At 38.8% G+C, this 13,495-nt stretch overlaps 1 protein-coding gene across 1 annotated transcript in view; it reads left to right on the plus strand.

Moving 5' to 3' along the window:
• Window positions 1-1,205: 1,205 nt before the first annotated feature.
• PEX2 (peroxisomal biogenesis factor 2) overlaps window positions 1,206-13,495 on the plus strand; it is a 14,974-nt gene continuing 2,684 nt past the window's right edge. The window contains exons 1-2 of the mRNA XM_008571503.1: window positions 1,206-1,318; window positions 12,638-12,747. The gene's annotated coding sequence lies outside the window, so the exon portion shown is untranslated. The remainder of the gene's footprint in view (window positions 1,319-12,637; window positions 12,748-13,495) is intronic.

Below are 13,495 nucleotides of genomic sequence, written 5' to 3' on the forward strand. Positions count from 1 at the left end.
CAACGCCGGCTACACATAATCGCCTGGTGAGCACTCTTCCCTCAAACCCCACTCCCAGAAATTCTGACTCGATTCCCCAGTGTGAGCGACCTGGAGGCCCGTGTTCCGAGAGCTACCGGGGAGACGCGCCCCTGGGGCGGGAACCCTGCGGCCGGGTGTGCACCGCCCCGAAGGTGCGAGCGCGTGCGGCCGGCTCTCCAGGGCCTCTCCGGCGCGGCTTTGCGGGGCAGATGACTGACCAAACCGCTACCCGCCCTCCTGAGCCCGCAGAGGTCAACAAACTACCCACCCTGGGCACACCGGCCCTGGGGGAGGGCAGGGGTCCACGCGCCGCACAGCGCCCCAGCCCGACGCGGCCGCCCCGCCCGAGGGCTCCCTCCCCAAGAGTGCTCCCTCCCCACGAGGCCATCCCGCAATCGGCCCACCTCCCAGGGCGAAAGAGGAGCCCGCGAAACGCAGGGGCCCAGCCGCCGGAGGCCGCCCGCTGCGGCGTCCGCAGGCAGGAAAAGCCCTGCCCTCGAGAGCCCCGGATTTCCCGCGGTCCCTCAGCACCGCAGCCTCCTCACGCGCGGCCCCGACCTGGGGCCAACCGGTTCGTGGCTCTCCTGCCAATCAGAGACGGATTTCCCCCGAACGGCCTGCCGACCAATCACCGCGCGCGAGGGGGTGTTCTGTTCGGCTCTTCGGCTCCTCGGCTAATTTGCGTAATAACTTCGTATAGCATACATTATACCCGAGGGCTCCCTCCCCAAGAGTGCTCCCTCCCCACGAGGCCATCCCGCAATCGGCCCACCTCCCAGGGCGAAAGAGGAGCCCGCGAAACGCAGGGGCCCAGCCGCCGGAGGCCGCCCGCTGCGGCGTCCGCAGGCAGGGAAAGCCCTGCCCTCGAGAGCCCCGGATTTCCCGCGGTCCCTCAGCACCGCAGCCTCCTCACGCGCGGCCCCGACCTGGGGCCAACCGGTTCGTGGCTCTCCTGCCAATCAGAGACGGATTTCCCCCGAACGGCCTGCCGACCAATCACCGCGCGCGAGGGGGTGTTCTGTTCGGCTCTTCGGCTCCTCGGCTCCTCGGCCCTTCGGCTCTTCGGCTTTCGCTGTTGCTGGGTCCGCCGGGGCCTTCCGCACCCCGCTAATGCGTAGTTCTGGTTGGTGTACTTTCATTTTTTTTTTTCTTAGCCACTTCCGGATCCTGCGTGGCTGCGGAAGCCCACGAGTTGCGGAAGCCCGGGTATCCCAGATTCTTTTAGAAAAAGCGGAGCTTTCCAGAGAATGGGTCAGAAAGAGTTACGTGGAGCGTGGGCGTTTCGCGGACTCCTAAGGTCAGTGTCTGCCCGAGAGAGCCAGAGTGCAGACCTCAGGTCTTGTTGCAGCTGGGAGGTCGTGCAGTTTCACGACCTCGTAATTGTCGCCCTTTGCTTGAGTTTCCCTGTTTATTGGCTTCCTGTCTTCCTGGAAGAGGCAAATCAACATCTCTGGATTTCGGGAAAGGCAATTGAAGCATACCTAAACCCCTAAAAATATTCTTAGGAATGCGCCGTTAGCAAACACACACACACCCCCACCCCCTTGGATTGAGCTCCTCTGCATTCACTGAAGTGACTTTTAAGAGACGAACTTCACACACACACACACACACACACACACACACACACACACACACACACACACACACACACCTCGGATTGAGCCCCTCTGCATTCACTGAAGTGACTTTTAAGAGACGAACTTCGAAATTTTTTCCTTGATCTTGGCGGTCGTAAAGAGATTTACCTCACGAATAAATGGCTTTAGTAAGAATCATTCAGGATCCAAGGTTTACTTAATATCTGAAGGTTCAAGTAAAGTGTTATTTTTGGTTCCAAAAAATTGAGTATGTTTAAGTTCCCAACATTTTTGAAAGTTCATTCCCTTAAAAGCAGTTTGGGTTTTCTTAGGGGAAAAGGTATTGAGAATTTTCTTATAAAATTGCTTGCAATAAGTTTGTTATGTTTCATATTGACAGAAGTCCAGTCTTCTTATCGGGAGATAAGAAATTGAGAATGTGAGAGTCATTAACATTTTTCTCTGGGTCCTTAAATTAAAAATCGTTGTTTATTTAGGTACCGTTTTCCAAGCATCCAACATTTAGTGAAAGGGCTTTTCACAGAATGAGACCAAGTTGTTAAACGTTCGATTATCTAACATGTTGGGGTTTTCTTGTGATTCCCCTGGAAAGTTTTTTTATCTTGACAATGTAAAGCAAATACAGGGGAATGAGGTTCCCTCTACACCACAGTTTGCAGTTTAAATACCTTCCCTTAATGTGTTACTTTTAGTTAAGTCTAAAACAAAATGAACTTGGGTTGGCTTAAAACTTTTCTTCTTTCTTTTTTCTTTTTTTTTTAAACTTCTCAGATCTCGCCCATATCAGTTACTTGTGTCCAGAAAGATTAGAGTTGAATGATCTTGAGCCCAAAGGAGATTTGGAAAAAGAGAGATAGTGGGATTATTTACAAAGTCAAAAAGAGAACGCCTCCGATTTTTTTCTTAAAAAAAAAAAAAAAAGAACAAAATAGAATAATAGGACATAGTAGAGAGAATACTAGATTAAGTCAAGAGAATTGGGTTCCGGTCCTAATTCTGGCTTGCCTTTAACCAACTTTACCTCTTGGTTTTATTCTTCTCGTTTTTAGAAATTAGGGCCAGTACTCAGCCTATGGTTTAAAAACTGTTCCGTAGAAGAGCTTCTGTAGAAATTACCTGGAGCCATACAGTGGAAAGACAAATCAAGCAGACCCTCAGCTGTATTTTAACAAGAGCAGCTATTTACGTGTTCTGCTTGAATAACAGGATTCCTATTAAGAAAATGAAATTCGTATCTTAGACTACAGGATCTCCCTTTTCTTCTGTCATTAAAATTCTGTTTCTTAGGAAAATTATTCATCTGTATTCAATGTGCATTCATTTGATTATTATAGTTTTTAAAAATAATATATGTATTCACAGTTAATTTATTTCTAAAGTCTACAAACATGTCCATATTTAATCTCAGTTGTTTTATTGATACAAATTTCAAATTTATTTTTTTCCTTATGATCAGAATCATAATTCATTATTTTCCTCCCTTCCCCATGTCCTTTTATTTTAGCCATAAAAGTTTTGCCTGTATTTAACGCTTGTAATAATCCTTGCAATAGGGAGGGCAGGTATTTTTCATTTTACGTATTCAGTAGATGAACCTTAAAGATGTTAGTGGGCTTGCCCATCATTCCATTGCCATTAAAGTTATGAGTTCTAGCCTCATGTTTTCCTCACAGCATCAAGTAATTTTAAAGGTTTTTTTCTCCCTCATAAGGAAAATGCATGCCATATGCACAATTTTTATTTCTGGACAAAAATTCTCCTCTCATCACTTCCTTTTTTCCTCTCTTGATGATCTGGGTTTGACAACCTAGAAGCAAATTAGATGTTCCTTTTATCTCCTTCCTATGTAGTGATAGCAGTTGCTAAATAGTTTGTGTCCCTCTTCCGGCTGTTTGTAATGTACAAGAAGCCTCGGGTGAAAAGCTCTAAGCTGTTCCATTTGCCCCATGTCTATAATCTTGGCACTGCTCTTTTAAGTCCAGCCCTGGGGTTTCTGTACATGGGGTGGAGGCAGGAGGCAGGATGTCTGGGATCTTCAGCTTTTCCCAGGGTGGCCTATTGATGTTCTTCCCAGTGTAGTCTCATCTATACAGTCAGAATGCCCCTTTCTATGTATTGCTTTTTACGCTATTTAACATACTTTCTTCTTATCAGAGCTCTTCCTTCTTATTTGCTTCTCAATAGGTGAGAGAAAATTCTATCCAAGATGTCTTTTCTTTCTTCCTATAGTTATAACAAAAACCAAGAGCTCTAGAGTAATTGTTTTGATCATGCCTAACCACTTTGTTCCAGTGTTAGATGGTGAGTTGGCATTGCCTGTACCTTGCATATAGTTTATGTTCATAATAGTTAAATGAATTTTCATGCCTCACTTTTTCACCCATGTATTCCCTTTTCTCAGATTTGGCATTCAATCTCTTTAACAGGTCAAATATCTATTTTACTAACTTTATTTTGTATGTTTCACAATTTTTTCTGATATTTACCAGAAATGTACTAATTGCCAGCTTGACTTTAGATAGGTTAATCTTCTCAAGCCTTAGTTTTTGTCTTCTTAGAATGGAGATGATAGTACAGGTACTTACTATATTGTGATTAACAGATAAAGAATGTAAAGAAAACATACAGAGTCTTGGCCATAATGTGTATCACATGGTAGTTCTTCCTGTTCTATTGCTAATACCTCTTTATACCTTTTAATATATTTTCCCCATTCTCTCATGTCAGAAAATGTGTGATTCAATGTGTATTCCAATAACTTTCAAGTCATTTAGAATTCTTAAGTAATTCAATTCTAAAGCCCTTTGCTAAATTTATAGAGTATTTAAAGATCTAGTTACTTTGTATGTTTCATGTGGCTCTTGTTATTCATTCCTGGATTAGAATTTTTGCCATAGTTCATGACTGTACTCTTAGTACTTAGCTTCTTAAAAGTAGTCCTGTGGTACCATCCTAAAATATTTATGTTTGCCTTTTAGGCTTAATACCAGCTTGATTCCTGGATTAGAATTTTTGCCATAGTTCATGACTGTACTCTTAGTACTTAGCTTCTTAAAAATAGTCCTGTGGTACCATCCTAAAATATTTATGTTTGCCTTTTAGGCTTAATACCAGCTTGTCAATATAGGACACTGGTTCAGAGCATGACTCTGCCACTTCTAGCCATGTGATTTTCTGCAAGTCAGTTAATCTCTCTGTGCTTCAGTTGCCTTGTTTTATAACAGAAATATCAATAATGATAATAAAAAAACCCTCTTTCCTAGTATTGTAAGGACTAAATGATTTAATATTTAATTCTGCATATGGTAACTAGCAGTAGTAGTTCACTTGTTAGCATTCAATAACTAGTAAGTGGTATGTGTTTACTAGGGTTGTAAACCAACAGATTCAGATTTGTTGGGATTATATTCCTTAATGCTTCCTTATTACATTCTGTTAGACTGTCACTGTCTCGGGTGTCCTGCTCTGATTTCTCTACTTTCTTTAGACTTTTCCAAGCTTATGTTCAACATTACAATTTCTACAGTTGGAAATAGCTGTTCCTTTTTTTTTTTTTTTTCCTTCCCCTTCCAAGATTTCCTAAATCAGTTCCTATAAGGATTCTAGATAAGTAGGAAGACTTTTTTTCAGTTGCTTTTTTTTTTTTAAACTTTTTAACCGATGACAAGATTAGTGTGGTAAAATGACTTGTGCAGAGTCACACAGACTGTGAACCTGGGCTAGAATAGAGAACTAACCAGGGGCAGTTTAATTCTCCTTCCCCCAATATTCACTCAAATATCTGCTCTTTATTCTCACAATATGCTTTCTTTCTTAAAGACTCAGAAATATCAACTTTCTGAAAGAAAAGAATATAAGTGCCATGCTCTTCTCTTAAAACTGTATTTATGAGGCCAAGGTACTGGAAATTATGTTTCAAGGTTTAAAAGAAATATTTTTTGTTGTTTTAGATACTAACATTAAATAAATAAGACACTTAGTTAATTGTATAAGACTAATTATAGTATTGAAAATCATAGTATTTTTGTTAGGTTGCCTCCACTCTCCAAATGAAAAAAAATATTTTTCTCTTTGCTAGAGCAAGCTACTTATCACGGTTCATCTTTCTGAAAAATTTATGTCATTTTGAAGTTTATCTTTCAGATACATTTTGGAAACATTTTGTCATGCACCCACTACCATTCCAAAAAGGAAAAACCTATTTGGATTTTAATGAGGATTGCATTAAAGTTAAAATTAAGTTAGAGGTCTAGTGTCCATAACACAATTTTAAGACTCTGTATGTCTTGGCTATAATGAGCATGATTGGAATTTATAGCATCAGATGTCTATAAACTACTAAAACTTAGTCTATATATGGTGAAAGAGAGGAACAAAAGAATAGTGACAAGTCACTTAGCAAGTCTGTGGCAAAGTGGGATTTGAACTTAGAGTTGATTTCTAGGCCTGTTTACAGTGCCAGAGGTCACAGTATTCTAATGGATCTCAGCCACAGCTTTTTCTCTTTTGCCCGTGTTTGAAATGTGTTCTGGGAATCGGTGTCCTGTTAAATCTCTCTCTGATGCATGTCCCATTTATTAGTATTGATTTCAATACAATGAACAGTAAATCTATCTGACTACACAAAGGAAATAAAATAGTAGAGTGTAGATTCAAAACTTAAAATCTCCAGTCATTGAATTTTATTCACATAATATAGTATGAAATGTTAGTTTAAAATTTTTTAAAAGGAAAAGTGAACAAAAACCTATTTGGATTTTAATGAGGATTGCATTAAAGTTAAAATTAAGTTAGAGGTCTAGTATCCATAACACAATTTTAAGACTCTGTATGTCTTGGCTATACCCAAATGAGCATGATTGGAATTTATAGCATCAGATGTCTATAAACTACTAAAACTTAGTCTATATATGGTGAAAGAGAGGAACAAAAGAGTAGTGACAAGTCACTTAGCAAGTCTGTGGCAAAGTGGGATTTGAACTTAGAGTTGATTTCTAGGCCTGTTCACAGTGCCAGAGGTCACAGTGTTCTAATGGATCTCAGCCACAGCTTTTTCTCTTTTGCCCGTGTTTGAAATGTGTTCTGGGAATCGGTGTCCTGTTAAATCTCTCTCTGATGCATGTCCCATTTATTAGTATTGATTTCAATACAATGAACAGTAAATCTATCTGACTACACAAAGGAAATAAAATAGTAGAGTGTAGATTCAAAACTTAAGATCTCCAGTCATTGAATTTTATTCACATAATATAATATGAAATGTTAGTTTAAAATTTTTTAAAAGGAAAAGTGAATTTCTAATGAAGTAAAATATATTACTTTGAGTTTTCCAGAAAGTTGTTAGCATCTTAGTCAGGCCCCTGAGTTGTTGCAGGAGTCTTATAACTAGTCTTCCTGGATAGTAGTTTCCCCTTTCTTCAGTCCTGTTGAACTACCATCAGATTAATCTTTTAAAATTTATATCCTGTCATGTCTCTTCTCTTCAATGATTATTCATGGCTACAGAATCAATGCAGTTTCTTTTTACAGTCTTTTTATGGGTTCTTTTTACAGTCTGGCTGGGTTGACTCTTCATCCAGTCTCTCCTGCCAGCCTGCTTTGCTCTGGTCATAGTAAATGACTTGTCTATTTGCTTCCAGATAACAGATGCAACCACATTAACAGGGGTTAAATAACCAAGGACCCAGCTCATGCTGAAACCCATTCCCATATGTCCCAGCTAGACTGTGGCCAGGCTTGGGCCTAGGCTTTTGTTTCTAGGCTTTTGCACAACCTGTTCCCTTGCCCTATGTACCATTTCTCTCTTTTCTGCCTGTGAAGTTTTATATTCCTTTATAGTTTTTTCACATTTTGGGATTCATTCTTTGCTTCAGAGATCAATGGCCAATTCTGATTATAGTAACATCCTAGTTCCTTTAAAATGCTGAAATAAAAACAAGTTAACTGACAGTTAAATATTTAGATTGAATCCCTGGTACCTAGAAGAATGCTTGGCATTTGGTAGGTGCTCTACTAATATAGGTTAAATTGAGTAACCATTTATCAGAAAATTAGAATCCACTGAAACACAAACTGTTTACATTATATTGAGAATAATTTTATGTGATTTAAAGGCATTTATGACTTTTTGTGTGCTTTATACCTATTGTATACAAATCTCATTGTACTGCATTGGAGGGAAGAGGATTCCATAACCTGATTAATTGAACTTCAGTTATTTTGATTTCATCAGTTTATTTTACTTGGGGGCACTGCCTTTCTCTAAAGCCAGTTTTCTAGAATAACTGTACCTGTCAGAAAGAGGGGTGTTTTGTGGGGAAGAAGAGGAACTAAATGCAGTATGTGGGTGATGATCTGAGGTTGGATGCTTGTCGTGGACTGCCTGTACCATGCCCTGTGCAGTGAAGCACCTAGAGTCACATATTATCAGTGTGCATACCTGAGGTGTCTTCACTTCCAGATAGCAGACATAACCATGTTGATGGGGGTTAAATAACCAAGGGAGCAGGTCATGCTGGAACCCAGTCCCATTCTCTCAGAATCCCCGTTGCATCATCTCCTTTTAGATAAGATGCAAGTTAAGAGTACAATGAGGTCCACTGAACTGTGTCTGCACCCCCTTCCACCTGCCCCCCTCCCCGCAACATGCGCATATAATGGTGACATCATGTTCATGGTTTAACTGCCACAATCATACTTTAATGGTGTAGTCAATATTTCCTGGAAAAACAAATTTGACACAGGTTGATTGTGGCATTAATATGAGTAATAATGAAGGTTTCAGTCTTTTGAAATGAGATTGCCAAAATCAGCATGGAGTCTTTTTATGTCCAGCCTAGCCAAAGCAACAACAGTGTAATAGTAATACTACTTTACATTTCCAAACCACTTGCCTGACATTATCTGGTTTAATCTTAACAACCTTGTGATATAGCTATTATTTACAACTTTTAGAAGAATCTGACGCTAATGAATTTTTTAAGACGACATAGCAAATAAGTGACAGAGCTGGAACTTGAGCCCAGAGCTGGAACTTTAGCCCAGGCATGCTAGAATTTAAATCCGCTTTTTCCACTCTATCAGAGTTGCCTGAAGAGGAATGCAGAGCATAGGAGAGGTATTCCACTTTAATGAACTATGAAGTGTAGCAGACATTGTTCTATGTTTACTAAAAGAAATCACAAAAATGACCAAAATGTTGGAAAATAAAACCTGAAGCAAAAAGATAGAGAAACAAATTATTCATCTGGAGGAGCAAAGGCTGAAGAGCAGTTTAATTATAGTCTTTTGGTCTATTAAAGAATCTTACGTAGGGAAAAGAGTGAGCCCAGCTGTTTCTAATCTACACTGAGGCCAAGCCTGGGGAGAAAAAGAGAGAAAAAAAAAAATTAAACTGTAACAGAAGGGATAAGAAAGAATTTTTTGATAATAAGTTCTGTTAAATATTGGGATGGTTAGAGAGTGTTAAGTCTCCTTTTCTGGCAGTCATTAAAAATTCCTGTTTTTCCTAAATGTTCTTACATAGGATTCCTCCAGAAATGGAGGATTTGAAATAGATGATTCTTCTGAGAAACCACTCCCTTTGAGAAGTTTCTCATTAAATATCAGCAAGGAACCTGAGGAAGAGATAGCTTCCTTCACCATGCAGTTCATCTAGATGCTCTCACAAAATATTCAGCTAGTACAGTGATTGGCTAGCAAACTGCTCATTCCACTGCAGGTAAGTTCAACATTTACTGAGCAGCTACTAGGAGCCCATCTTTGTGGTAAATTCTAAAGCTATAAGATTAATAAGATATTCATCTGCCATATTCTGGAACTGTTATGACTCTAGTTTTTAAAGATACATAAATTGGAACAAGTGGCCCTCTAAGGCAAGCTAAATATTTAGTTTGGTACTCAACTAAAAAATAGCAATCCGTCTAGTCCAGTACTGGGAATGGAAATGGGGGTGAGAGGGGACTGGTGGTATTGGACTTACACTGGTATCCAGTATGGTCAGAGCTTTTCAAGAGCTATTTGTCAAGAGAGTTTCCCTTATCTTGTTGACAAGGGAATATGAAATCTGGGGAAGGCAGAGAGTTATAGATACTGGTACAGTAGAAGAGTTATGTACACCATATTCCCCCACACACTGAAGGATTGTAGACTTTTGCTTGAGGAAAACTGAGCTGGATATCAAAGTCACTTTGTAAGTGGCAGGGGTTTTGAGAAATAAATATAAGATAAGGCATTTTCCCTTAACTAGCTTACGTTCAAATTGAGGAAAGAAGATGTATTTATATGATTGAAATCACAGCACAAATGGTTGAAATCACAGAACGAGTGGCTGTCATAGTTAAAAATGATAATAATTAATGGAAACTGGGGATTATAAAGTTTTCAAGGAGAGTGTTGAAATAGAGTTGGATGTGAAGGGCAGATTCTTTAGGGTGGTGGGAATAGCTAATAAGGAAGGTAAGTGTTTTAGGTACACCAGAAAAAGCACATGGGCAGGACTGAAAGATGGTCTGGAATTAAAGACTCCATTGGGGCTTAGGGAGTTAAATAATTGCAGAGCTAGAGACAGGATTGGGTTGTTTTAGGTCTGAGGAATTGTGCTTTATACCAGGGGAAATAATGAGCTCAGAAAGAGGTGATTTGTTAAGTGTAGGCAAATAATTTTGTGGATTTGGGTTAGCTCATGAGGTTTTTAAAATAATGTTTTAGTTTCTTTTTTTTTTAGAGCTCAGAAAGAGGTGATTTGTTAAGTGTAGGCAAATAATTTTGTGGATTTGGGTTAGCTCGTGAGGTTTTTAAAATAATGTTTTAGTTTCTTTTTTTGTTTCATTACATTAAGTGCTGTAAGTTAGAGAAAACTTGTTAACTGCAGAAAAAGTTAAAAAATTATATAAATCTTATTTGTTGATTTGTATGTGTGTGAATTTGGAATTCTTTTTCTATTGAGATAGTTTTGAAATTTTATGTATTGCTTTTGAGAACATGTGATACCATAATAATACCTCTGTTAGTGCCCTAGTTGTCCATTTACTTGACTGTCTCCCATTCTAGACTTTGGTTGGGGTCCTTAAATGACAGCCATGACATATCTTTATCTTTGCATCCTAAGTACCTAGCGTGGCTAGTATGTACTTATGTTTATAGTTTGTAGAATCAAAGAATGATCTCTAATCTCACAAGAACTACTTTAGAAAAGGAACGAAACCCTGAGTCAGTGAAAGATTTGTAACAGTCTCTGTAGATAAAGGGATGAGAGCTAATCAGAAATGAGTTGAAGGGCTGGCATGCAGCATTGAGCTATATGGGTGATATGCAAAAACAAACAAACGAAAAAAAGATGGATTTTGCTTTGAAACGGACTAGTCCAGTAGTTCTTAATATCACTTGGGAACATGATAGAAATGTAAATATATACATATATACATATATATATATGTATATATGTATATATGAAAAGACATCTTAATATCACTTGGGAACATGATAGAAATGTAAATATATACATATATACATATATATATATATATATGTATATATGTATATATTTAAAGACATTTAATCTATATATGATAGAAAACTATGAGACTAAGATTATATTGTTACAAAGAAAGTTGAATGTGTTGTAAATAGACAAGATCTACCTATCTTGTTTAGATCACTGCCTTCCTGATCTTAGCATGTAAGTAGATCAAAGATTTAAAATAGATTAGTTTTACCAGAGGAGCCTCAGACTTACAGAATCTCCACCCAGATTTACTCTTCCTTACTCACATATCTGCCTACTGAACTTTTCCACTTGGATGTCTCATAAGAGCCTCAGATCTCTAAAATTGCATATATTTACTATCTTCCCCTTCAAATCTGTATCACCTTATGTTTTACCAATTTCAGAGAACTGGATCACCATCCACTCAATTACTTAAGTCAATTATTCTTGGCTTATTTCTCACCAAATATGGACAATTCTACCACCTTATAGCTTTCAAAGATACCTTTTTCTCTCTGTCCCCATTGATACATTTCTAATTTAAACCCTCATTAGTTTCTCAGTAGATCATTTTAACAACCTCTTAACTGGTGTCTTTGACGCCAGTCTTTCTCTCAGCCTCTAATTCATTCTCCAGGTGCCAGAACACTTAAAAATTTAGACTTAAAATACAAATCTGATAAGTTGTTTCCTTACATCTGTTCAATGGCCCCCCTTTACCTTCTTGATAAAGTACAGCCTCCTCAACTTGGCTTTTAGGGCCTAAAGGATCTGTCTCTTACTTTCCTTTCCAGCTTGATATTTCATTCTTGTACCTCCAGTCCTTGGTAACTGCTGTTCCCTCCCACTTGGAATAATATTCTTACCCTCATTCAGGCTGACACTGCTAATCCTTCAGGTGGTGGCTTAGATAATGCTTCTTCCAGAAAGCCTTCTCCAACCTTCCAAAGTAAAGTTGCAAGCATAGCATCTTGGACTTCCACTTGCATTTAACTTATTGCACCTTATTATAACTGCCTGTTTATTTTATATGCATACCCTTTCCATCTCCTCCTGTCTCAATCGATTGTAGCTCCACAAGCGCTGACACTGTGTCTGTTGTGTTCAGTATATCACCAGCTCTAACACATTAACTGGTAAATAGCAGATGCACCACAAACGTGTTGAAATAAGTAATAATCAGTATTCTGGATATGGTAATTTGAAATAGTTTTAAAGTTCATGGATGGGTTTTGTATTTTCTACCTTTCACACACCCCAGACTTTCATCCTGTTCATTTATCCATTTATCTAGTATTCATAAAATGCTTTCTTGAAGGAAGCAAATGGTTACTTAGACCAGGGGAGAGAGTACAGCAGCCAGAATTTAGGAAAAGGCTTGTGGGGGATAGAGGGTGATGAATGGATTATAAACAAAGACAAATAAGTTTAGACAAAGAATCAACAGTCCTTGGTGATGGATTAGATTAATAGAGTGAGGAAAGGAAACTCTCTCTCTCTTTCTGACCCCCTTCTTTCTTTTCTATAGCTCCTGGCAAGGATGAGGCAAGGATTTCACAGAAGAGCTGGCATCAAAAAACCTCCGTGCCATAGCTGTGGGCTATCAAGTCTTGAAGGATCTGCAGGAAGGAGAGAAAGGTGAGTTCTCCCCAGAGAACAGGAGGCATTTATGGGTAAGAAGCATTACTGTCATGTGCCTGGTTTGAAGGGAGAGTAGCACCAAACAACCCATTATTTAGTGGTCATTTTTGTTTCCAGTACTTGAACTTGTTAAGCATGTAGTCTTCTGCCACTAAGTCATCTAGGATCCATAGGTCACTTTAAATCTTCCCTCTTGAACATTACTTCTGTTGTCAAAGATATTCCCAATTTGAAATACAAGTTTATTTTAAGATGTACATTTCAATCATTTTTTTTTTTCAAGATAATTTATTTTATATATATATGTGGGGTACAAAGTTGACTTTCATTAGTTGTGTACAATTTGTGATGGTCAGATCAGGATTAGTTAGCTTATTCATCATTACAGTACATAATCCTTCTTTGTGTCTGTTAACCAATTTCTCATTAACTCTCCTCCCTGTCCCCTGCCTCTCCCCTCTCCTTTTCCACTTCTAGTAACCACAGTTCTTTTCTCTCCTTCTAAAAGTTGAGCATATTACTGTGATTGTTGTTTCTTTCTTTCTTTCTTTCTCTCTGTCTTTACTGTTTATTTGTTTATTTATGGATTCAGTTCCCACTTATGAGTGAGAATATGCAGTATTTCTCTTTCTGCACCTGGGTAGTTTCACTTAGCATAATCCAGTCTCATCTATGTTGCTGCAAATGGCAGAATTTCATTCTTTTTTATGGCTGAGTAGTATTCCATTGTGTATATGTACCACAT

Source organism: Galeopterus variegatus, unplaced genomic scaffold (genome assembly GCF_000696425.1).
Source record: "Galeopterus variegatus unplaced genomic scaffold, G_variegatus-3.0.2 Scaffold693, whole genome shotgun sequence".
Taxonomy (NCBI): Eukaryota; Metazoa; Chordata; class Mammalia; order Dermoptera; family Cynocephalidae; genus Galeopterus; species Galeopterus variegatus.